Below are 10,772 nucleotides of genomic sequence, written 5' to 3'. Positions count from 1 at the left end.
ACTTGAGACTGATTTTACACTCTACAAGACTAATTTTTCCTCCATAGGAATTTTGCAATAGCACAATTCTCTTATCCCACTACTATTATTTCTAATGGTATTCACCACTTGAACGGCCCCATGTGTATGGTGAAGAATAAAATAATAGCTTTGTCTTTTTATTGCTGTTTGGGCTTAGTATTGTGCTTAAGTGAAATAGGTCTTGTTGTGCTGCCTGACACAGAACTGTAGTTCTCAGATTATCATGGAGGTTACAGCAAAGCCAGGGTTGTGTTCAGCACCAGCCTTTAATACCTGTATTGTGTTCTGATTCTTAGTTTCATAACGAGGTGCATGGAAGACTGTGACAGTAAGAATTGTCCAGAATGCAGCTAAGAACTGTCCAGAAATTTTATTTGATTGAGCCATCAATTTAGAGAGATTAATATGAGCTATTGACCTAAAGAACTTGCAGTCCAAGTGGATGCAAGGGATCCCCTGTCTGTGGCAAGTGGGACCTACTGATTCTCAGCTGGCTTTGGATGGAAGATAGTCACCATCCGTACATCTGGGACTGGTGCACAGTCTCAGTCTCAGAGCACATTTTTGATGACTAGTGATGTAGGATGCTCCTGCCCTCAGCACCAAAATTTGGGTTACGTTAGATGATTGGAATATAACACAAAGCTCATGTTACTGAGTTTCAGATTGACTTTAGATTGACTCGGAATATACTGTCAGTCTTTTTTTGCCAATGCAAGCAAATGAGAAAGAAGGTGGGAAAAGAAGTGGGGAAAAAAAAAAAAAAAAAAAGATTATTTTAACTTTTAGAAATACACAGTCCCAGGAGTATAAAACATTTGGTTTCAACATGGATAACTAAAACAAACAAACAAACAATCTAAGTTCACCAAACTGGCAGGGGCAAGGGGACTTTTTTAAGGTCTTGGGATGTTTGTCCTGGTTCTGACTGGTTCCAGTTTAATTCTGCCTTCTGCAAGACATGATCTGAAGCCACATCTTACATTCTTCACAAAAAGTTATGGGCTATGCTGGAGTCGGATTAGGCAATTTAATCTACCTTAAAAAAAGTAAATTAAAAGTCCTTGGAACAAAAGCTTGGTCTTGTTTAAAAATGGATCCATTCAATTCATAAACAGGATTGACACCGCTAAGGGGCAGAGGGCTGTGACGCGGAAGTGGGAATGATGTCTGGGGCAGAAGGACAAATGTATGAATGGTTTAATTCAGGGTTTCTGTGACATTCTTTGTAACTTGAAACCATAACACTGAATGTCTGAAATCCGGTCATATCTAAGGGAGACTCTCAGTATGATCAGTGGAAGGAAATAAGCATCTCAGGAGGTTGATTAGTCTCATCCTCAAACCAGACTCTAGTCTCTCTCTGTTGAGCATAATTACAGCTGGGGCTGGCTTGGTCAGACTTAGATCTATAAAGGTTCATGAGATGAATCCCTGCTTGTGCGTGTCCTAGAACAGGTGAAATTCCTTCTGCTCCCTTAATCCTTTTACTCCTTGGAGTGATTCCTTTCTCTCAGTACAGACCAGGTCTTAACTGGGACTTCTCAAATGTTCCCTTGCCATGTTCAGTTGTCTCCCCAGTCCTACACTCTCCCTGCTTAAATTTAAATAACTATTCCGTGGGCTAATGTTGGTCAAACAGTTGAAGAAGTAGGCAGGCTTCAAATTGCAGCCTCAATGGGTTTTCAATATTATCCTTCCACTAAGACGTCAAGCATCTTTTGCAGGAAGGGCAGCTGTCTGGGAAGTAATTCAATAGGTTTGCTTTGGGCAAGTTTAGACATGTGTTCTAACATAATACAAAATGTAGTTCATAATTTGATAGAGACATGCTCCTCTCTGTAACAGATACAACAGACAGATGGGGGAGCACAAGATTCAAGAGAGACAATTATGATTCGTTTGCGAAACATGTGTGTTGCACACCAGCTGCTTGCCAACATCTGCTATTCTTCTTTTGCCCTACAGCTGTGCAAATCTATTTTAAAATTTTTAAATTGTTTTAGAGGGAGAAAAATATTTTGTTTGATCTAGTATGTTTTAAATGCTTTTTTTTTTACATCCTGAAGTGAAACATCTGGAATGTTTTGAAATGAAACACTTTCAAAATTAAGAGTTAAATATTTGGAAGAAATGTAGTGAAGACACAAGTTTTTCAGTCCTTTTTTGGCTGTAATTAATCACTGAAATTGATCACTGCCTGATTTAAAATGTAATTTAAACAGGTCAGTTTGAAAGAAGAATTTTGAAAGGGTACAAAGTAGTTTACAGACAAAAAGAAGTAAAAATACTTCTAAAATAAAGAAAGAATAATTTGCTGCTAATAGTTTTCAGGCTGAAATGTAGATTTTCTAAATATATTTTATCTAGTTTTTATTTGTTGTCCTTTTTTTCCTCATATTTTTACAATTTCTCTTTGTCAAGTCCCACTCCAAATTTAAAACTATGATGGTTGTATGAGGAATATCTAAATTAATTTCCCAATGAAATCACCATTGCCTGAAATGTAACCGCCCACATCTTTACAGTTGTTTATTAGGTGCTCAATATGTATTGTATTGCCCAGCAGATAACAATCTAACATGTACTCTGCTGTTATAAGTGGAAAGTTTATTCCTTCTATGACAATTTTTCTGATTTTCTTGGAGAACCAACTAACATATATACATTATAGTAGTAGTTTTTAATTGTTTCAGACCCTTTCTGGAAATGTGGGATGATTTAATATTCCATGCGGTTTCCTTTCCTGCTTTTGTGCTTCAAAGGATGGTGAACAAATTAGCAAAAACCTCAGAGCCAGCTACTGTCCTATATCTGCGCAACTCCCACCAGCTTCAACTTGCAAGCTCCGCTTAATGGCTTGAAATGGATATTTCTTTATAGTCTGAATCTGACGATTGAACTCCTCCTGATGGCAATGAGAACTGAGTATGTGGTAGAGCTGCAGGATCAAACCCTCAGGAAGCACATTACACTAGTGTACAGCTGAAGGCTACTTGTATGCCTTGGCTTATTTCACTATAATTGAAATCATGTATTTTAATCTATACCTCATCATCTTTGACTTACTGTTAGAAAGAAAATTAAAAATAGTTCATTAAGTCCAGTAATTTATGTATACATCTAACGAACTCTATAGACATACTGTTTGTTTCAAAATAGAGTATGCTACAAGCAGGAAAAATATCTTGTAACCTTTAGGTCTCTTTATGAGCTGCTTGTTAATATAACTTTGGATTTAGTATAGAATCTTTACAGTAAAAAAATGATGGCAAGTAAGGAATTTTTTAAAAGGGGAAAGAAAACCAAGTATTAATTTCAATCTGGGCACATAATAGTTATAGGGTACATTTTCAAATCTATATAATTAAGGGCTTTAGAAGGATTAGAAGGCAGCTTAAGTCATAGGATTTTTAACTGATATGTAGTCATGGGCTATGCATAATAATTTGGATTTTTTCCTACGTTGATCAGCTGGAGGACAGTAGAATGGGTAATGATGAAACTATTGTAGAATCCAAGTAATGACTCATAAATGCCCCTTACTGTAAGCATAAGAATACAGGAGTACTGTTTGCTTGTTCAATACCTAGGAACATAAATAAAATGATCATGAAAATAATGAATGGCCAGGCTCTCATAACATTTTTGACCTAGATAGATGGATGGACAGATAGACAGATAATCTACTATCTCGTGTTTCCTACAAATAGACACTTTGTCTGAGTATCTGCTCTGGTCCATCTGCATTCTACTGGCTGAAAGATCATAGTCACTCACTATCATTTTCTTTGCATCATAGCTGTGATCGCTTACTGGTCTTCTCCTGTTTCATAGTTCAGATGTCTTCTAACAGACTGGCATATTAGGCAGTGGTGAGGAATCATCAGCAAAATCCAGATAATGTCTCACCCCCGCTAGGGGAAGACAGGCTCTTTTTTGTTCTTGGTACAACGCTTTGGGTCCTGATCTGTGGCTATGACTTATCTACTACAGAAATACATAGGAAAAGAAAGAAAATACATAGGTTTGCTACTTCTTTCCATTGCTGTTATAGCACAGTCCTATCTATAGAAAATCAATAGCTATAAGAAGGTTTCTAACAGACTCCTACCTTTAGGGTCAAAATTCTGGGGCATGGGAGTTGGAAGCTGGAAGACATTTGGGAATAGAAGTTTTGCTCATATTGTGAGTGTTACGGCAAAAACCCCAATGGCTTCTCTCAATGACATTCAGGAAAGGAGAAAACTAACATGTTTATATAGATTCAAAGTAATTTAAAAAGTATCTGAGGCTTTCGGATTTTAAATCCTTTCTTGATTTCTCAGATTGGCACTTTCCATATGACTTTCACAGATTTAGTTCTGGGCAAGGAATCTCAGCCTTTACAAAACCCGCTGCCATTCAAAAGATATCTTTCCATTCACAGATGAGTTTTTATTTCAACTTGGCTGCTAGTAGAATAAGAGAATTTGAATAAATAAATTTTAAAAACCAACCTTGATAATTTTTTTTAATCGGTTCAGGAGAGCTTCTGCTTAAGCCAAATTTGTTTCAAAGAGTTCATAGAAGTGATGCGTAATAGATTGGCCTGCCAATTTAGGCGTATCTCATTATGGTCCTAAAGTTTCTACCATCCCCACTAATTTCTACATTTTCTTTGAACTGATTTACATAAATGAATGATATAATCCCAGCCTCAGAGTCCTTGAGTGAGAACTATTGAGCACATGTGGCCATTGAAGTCTATGGAAAGATTTCTGTCTGTGGAAAGATTTCTGTGGAAATTGGGCTTGGTTCTTGGGTTCCCTGAGACCACTGCAATTGGGCATGGATTTTTCCCCTCCTTTCATTGATCAGTGAAAATTGATTACTCTGAGACCTTTAAAATTCTAGCTTTTAAACAGACCAGCTTGGAGCCGTGTTAAGGAATAGTTTGTCTGTAAGATTTTGCTTTCATTTGTACTGTGTAAATTCAGATGTAATTAGTGAGAACTTGAGGTGACCTAAGAAGCTGAAGTCTGAAATGACTGGGGATATTCACACCCAGCTGAGGGTACAATCCAAAAGGTACAGTGCTAAGGTTTGATTCACTTTAACTCTGTTTCCTGTTGGGAAAATCTCCTGTTGAATGTTTTTATTTTTTTTTAATTGAAACCAACTGCGTTTCATCAAAGGCGGGGGGAAAGTATGGGACTCTTGAAATCCCAGATCAAAGAAAAGCAATTCTCTAGTCCCAGTTGGACAATGTAGAAATTTCTGAGTTCCAGGTACTTTGGTGTTATGTGGACAAAGAGGGTTGGTAGAAGTCACTAACATGCACAGGCATATCTCTGTCAACCTGCTGGCTTCTGAGGACAGCAAACAAGGGGTGGCTTCATCAGCAAAAATAAAACCTACTGGGATAAATTTTTAAACAAGTTATAACATAAGAAGGATTCATATTTTGTTAAATCTAACGAATTGTTGGCATATAAGATAAAAAATAAATTATTTTTTTCTCTGCTGGAGGTAAATTCTCTGGAATTAATTAAACTTATACCAGGAATAAAGTTTACCCAAAGCATAGAAAGTATAGTTTATTGAAATTTGTTTTTATTTGTAATGAGTTGAATGATTACAAAATAGTTGTGTAACAATTTTAAAAACAGATTTAGAGAACTTTTTGAGCTGCCTGATAATTGAACTCACAGCAGTCTAGAAATTAATAAAATAATAAAAATGAAAAGTTCTGCAGACTTGAAAAAGAGCTGGACCGTCGTGCCTGCTGCCTGTGTCAACACTGAAAAATGCTGCTTCTGTATTGTTCTTAAAGATTTTCTCTTGAAAAAAATTTTCTCTTGATATTTACATTCTCAGTAGTTACATTTTCCCTTGATTTGAAAGTAAAATATTTCCAAATATGATTTGTGTTGATAATTCCAAATATTTATGATGTCAAGTGGTAGGATAGCCTAAAGGGAGAAAAGAGGGTTAGGGTAAAGAACTGGAATGTTCACAAGTGTGTTGGAGGAATAGAAATCTTAAACAGTGTAATATTTATGAGCAACCAAGAGGCTACATTCTGCTCTCAATTACTCTGGCATAAATCTAGAATTACTCATTGGAAGTTCAAAGTTTTTGCTGCAGATTTACACCCATATAATGAGGAACAGAGTTCAGTTCTGTAAGGGTGGGAAAATCAATTTGGCCAGAATATAAGTAGCCTGGAACTCAAACTCTAATCACAGAAGGAAACCTTTTCCAGGTCAGATAGCAAACTTCATGTTGCGTATCTCTTTTTATCTTCTTCTTCTTTAACTAATATATAGAAGCAAGCATACAGTTACTGTTCCTTGCAGCAGCATCTCATGACATGAGGCATGGGGCTGCTTCAGTTTTATCATGTAAGGCAGAATGAAAGTGCTCAGATATGGTAGAGTCAAAAAGCTCCACAAAAGGCCAAAACGAAGCAGGGCGATAGAAGCAGAAGTTGCTGGATTGTAGTTTGAGGGAATAAAGTGTAGAGATTTACAAAGAGAAGTGAGAGGGCTCAGGGAACCACAGGAGGACAGTAAGAGGGAAAAGAGAGTCAGAATCAAAATCCTGTATTGTGGGAATCTGGGAAAGGGACAGGTCATTCCTAAAGTAAAGTAGGCTGCAGAAAAGACTAGGATCTTTTGACAGGTTGTCAGAGTGGACTTTTGAAAACTCTGCTAGTTCCAGACCCAGTGTTGCTCAGGTGGTTTATAAAGAAATTGTAACGCTGTGCTATAACGGTTTCTGAAAATGAAAAAAAATATTGCCTGCACATCTTGTTCTTATTCTGGAGAAGATTCTCTTACTGGGTGCAGGGAAGGGAATGGAATGAAAAATAAGACTTTCAAAGAGAGTAAAAGAAAACAATAAAAGAAAAAAAAAGGAATAATGTGTGGAATCTAATTATACCTTTTCTAAATGTAGAGAATAAGATTGTACTAGCATGTCTCGGACTCGCCTGACAGAAGAAGCTGGAATTATGCAGTTTTGTAGCAGCCGAAAATCTTTCTGGGTTTATCAACAAAGTTATTGACCTGTTGACAGTGGTGGTAGATGAATTTCTAATGAAGCCATTTTCTGTAAATAACAGTCTCGGACTTTGTCACCAGTGAAGGTGCGCATGCCACTGCTGACATTTTCACTAGTGACTGTAAACTTAGTGTTTGCTGAGTTTTAGCTAACAGTACCTCTTTATCTGGGTGCTCCAGCTAAGTTTAGTCTCTGGTTTTGATAAAACTGTGCTTTCTTCATAGCTCATCCTAGGGTTATTGTAGGTGGAACAAAATTATTTTGGCTTTCTGTTTTATTTTTTAATTTGTGAATGCTGATGTTGCTTTTATGGCTGCCATATGCTTGTTACATATGTCAGTTCTAAAAGCCCCACTGATGGATGAAAGCTGGGAGAGGAGTTTTATCATTTGTCTCCCATCTAGCACTTTTCTTGCACTGGAAGGTAAGTCCAATATAATAAATAATCATAGCCTCCTTTTTTTTTTTTTTTTTTTTTTTTAACATGCCACATCTGTAAGGTAATATTTCTCTCCAGTATGCTGAGAAGCAGGAAGGAAGCATCTAACATCTGCAGGATTTGAAGTTATTTTTGACAGCTGTGTGCTATTGAGTGTTTCTTTTTTTTTTTTTTTTTTGGTGAAAGATAGAACAACCCAGGTGAATTGCTCAAAGGGCATTAGTGACTGTCAGACATGTTAAACATGTACTCCTATGTACATAAAGATACACACAAAAGATAAAATCATGCATCTATAGACAGAGTGGTGCTGAAAAAATATAGTTTGCTGACCTGAAGAGCTGCTATTATAATGTACTGTTAGATTTCTGTTAAGATGGCATCAGGTGTAGTATAGGTGGGACGTGTTTGGTAACGAGAAACAGCAGTTCATCCTTGACACCTATTGATCAAAAAACTGGAAGGTTTGGTCTAGTGACATACAGAATCCATTTCAGCAGTTGGCCCAGAGTACTCTCTGATCACAGCAGAATGGAGCAAGGCACAAGCTTTCAAGGCTAACTGTAGGAAATGTTCACATATGGCCAACAGGAGATAGAGGCGGACGGTTGAGGCTTTTGGTATGTGCGTTAGGCCAATTTTTATCTGAAAGAGAAGAGCACCCACTTACAGCTAAATTGTACATGGTCAAGGTTTTTCATGCATTGACACACAAGGCCTGCCTGCTTAATATTTTGCAGCTAGAGATGAGCGACCATCTCTGCCAGAGCTCCAAGCTGGCCAAGCACAAGCCAAGGGTAGGAAATCACAGTGACTGTGGTGATAAGCCCTGGTGAAGAAACACTGCTACAAAATGTGGGCTCTGTATAGTGTTATCATAACTCCTCAATCACAGCAGGCAAATAGCACAAAGACATGGATAGAAAGAGCATGTCTGCTTATCAGCACAAAACAAAAATCCTAGTGTGACTTCAAGGTACTTTGCAATATCTGTTTTTCACCTGAGAAATTGAGATCCAAAAAGGCAGTACTGGTCAGAGGAAGGATCCATCACTCAGTATCCTGCTTCTGACCACTGGCAGTAGAAGATGTGCAAAGAAAATGTATGGAAATGGGGCTTATAGAATCATAAAGTCATTTAGATTGGAAAAGACCCTAAAGATCATTGAGTCCAACTGTAGGCCTAACACTGCCATAGGCCGTAATGCTTCCCACAGTATAACTGTCCAGTATCAGAGTAAGGTAAATGCCAGATTTTCCAATGGGAATTTTGGCAGGGAAGATGATGTAATGGTAAGTCTTCACCAAGAGCTACAATTTTTGTCCATACTTTATGTTGCAATGTTAAGTTTGCCATAGGAAATCTTGCCTTTAAAATGCCTGTCGGTATCTCCTGAACTAGTACAAATTGAAGGAAATGTAGGATAAATATGAAATATTGGTGTGGTTAAAGAAAATGAAAATAATGTGGGTATTCTAGAAAGGCTTACTTGATAACAAAATTAGTCACGATGACTATCTGTAAAGACTCACAGGAAACCAAAAACATGGCTTGGATCATTCACCTATACTGATAAGCACTGAGGAATAACAGGCAATATGACGCGAAAGTTGTGACTTAGATCAAGGTACCGGGAAGCAGATGGGTAGAGGTGGTATAGTAGCACAGTAGGTATTATAAATTGTGGGTGATGCAAGCCAGTATTCAATGACTACAGTCTCAAAGCAAAAAGGAAGCAGACAGTAGATTGTGAGTCAAAAGTGCTCCTCCAGCTGCAGTGCAGCTCACACTTGTTTAAGGTCAAATATCAAAGCTAGTCCCTGAAAATCTATCCATCTTTGTTTTCATGAAGTATTCTTTAAGTATTAATGTAGTGGTTTTTTTTTTTTTTAAACACCTATTCCTAACCTTTCACTCCTAACCATTTTCATGATTATTAAAAAAATTGTTCTTTTCTTCACTACTGTCTATATACACTTTTGGCAGAGCATTTTTCTTCATATCTCCCAAACTCTCTGTGCAGTAATTTCCATTGACTGCAGGGGTATCTGCTGGTGATAGCAAAGCTGATCGACTTCAAAGTCTCTTACTGTTGTTGCCGCACTTGGCCAAGAGTCTGCTCATGACTGTAGCAGATGTTTCTAAGCAGGTTTTTTTTTTTAATAGACCAATGGGAACCTTATGGAGCAGTTTTTCACTACAATCCTGAAGTGAATGCCAGCATAGCTATGATTTTGAAAGCCTCTATCAGATCCACAGTGCTCATAAGAGGAAGGTTTCCCTTTCCAGCAGATGAAAGCATAGGTTTGCCACTCTGCCAGCTACCTGATGACGGATAATCAGCAGATTCCTGTTTAGTCTCAGTTTCTTTATCTTAATAGGTTATTTTTTACAGTTTGTTAGAAAATCTCATATTAAGTTTGTTCTCTGAAGAAATTTTGGATGAAAGTTCTGAACAGTTCACACTTTTGTTATCAGGAGTCAGAACAGCTTTGATTAACCCACAAATATTGCCAATTTCTTTCTCATCTAATTAGGACTTATAAATGTCTTATTAGAATCATAAACTAGTCCATCAGGATTTTAGGGTGTATGTGCATTGGGAGAATTTTGTTCTAGGGGGATCTGTGTTGAGAGCGGTAGTGACTGGAGAGAGTTTCTGAGGCCTCTTTTTTGGGGTGAACAAAAGATAATTTAAACCTTTGTCAAAATTTCAAATGGAGCAAAGCTGTTTCCATTAATAACATTAATGAAAACAGGCCAGGAATTCTGTTCCTTACCACTTCCACTGAAAGTAATGTTATCACTTAAGAACTTAATTATGCTTTCTAGAAAGGTCTGTATTTGTGGTGTTTACCTTAGACTTTCTCCAGTGTTCTCCATCTGGAACACTCTTAAATGCCCTGAGAAGTGAGGGAAATGCTCCTTTGGCAATGCTGCACTGAAGTCATGTACCTGTGATGTATCCTAAGACTGAAAGGTATAGGACAAGCAGGAGTTGAAATCAGTAACTCGCCGTGGCCCACCAAAGGTGATACAAAGCCAGAAATCCTTTCAGAGACAGAAAGCCAGATGGGGAAAAGAGCAGAAATGCAAGAGGGAGAAGGTACCTGCCAGTAGCCAGACGAATGCTGGAGAAGCCTGTGTGCCTGCTATGGCACACTGAACCCTGGAGAGGGTCTGTAAATGAGAAACTGAGGAAACAAGGAAGAAAGGAAAGAAAAGCTGGTGCTTTGATTCTTAGGATGAGTATAATCTCTCAGA

Source organism: Numenius arquata, chromosome 2 (genome assembly GCF_964106895.1).
Source record: "Numenius arquata chromosome 2, bNumArq3.hap1.1, whole genome shotgun sequence".
NCBI classification, from domain to species: Eukaryota; Metazoa; Chordata; class Aves; order Charadriiformes; family Scolopacidae; genus Numenius; species Numenius arquata.
Note: the sequence above shows the minus strand (reverse complement) of the source record.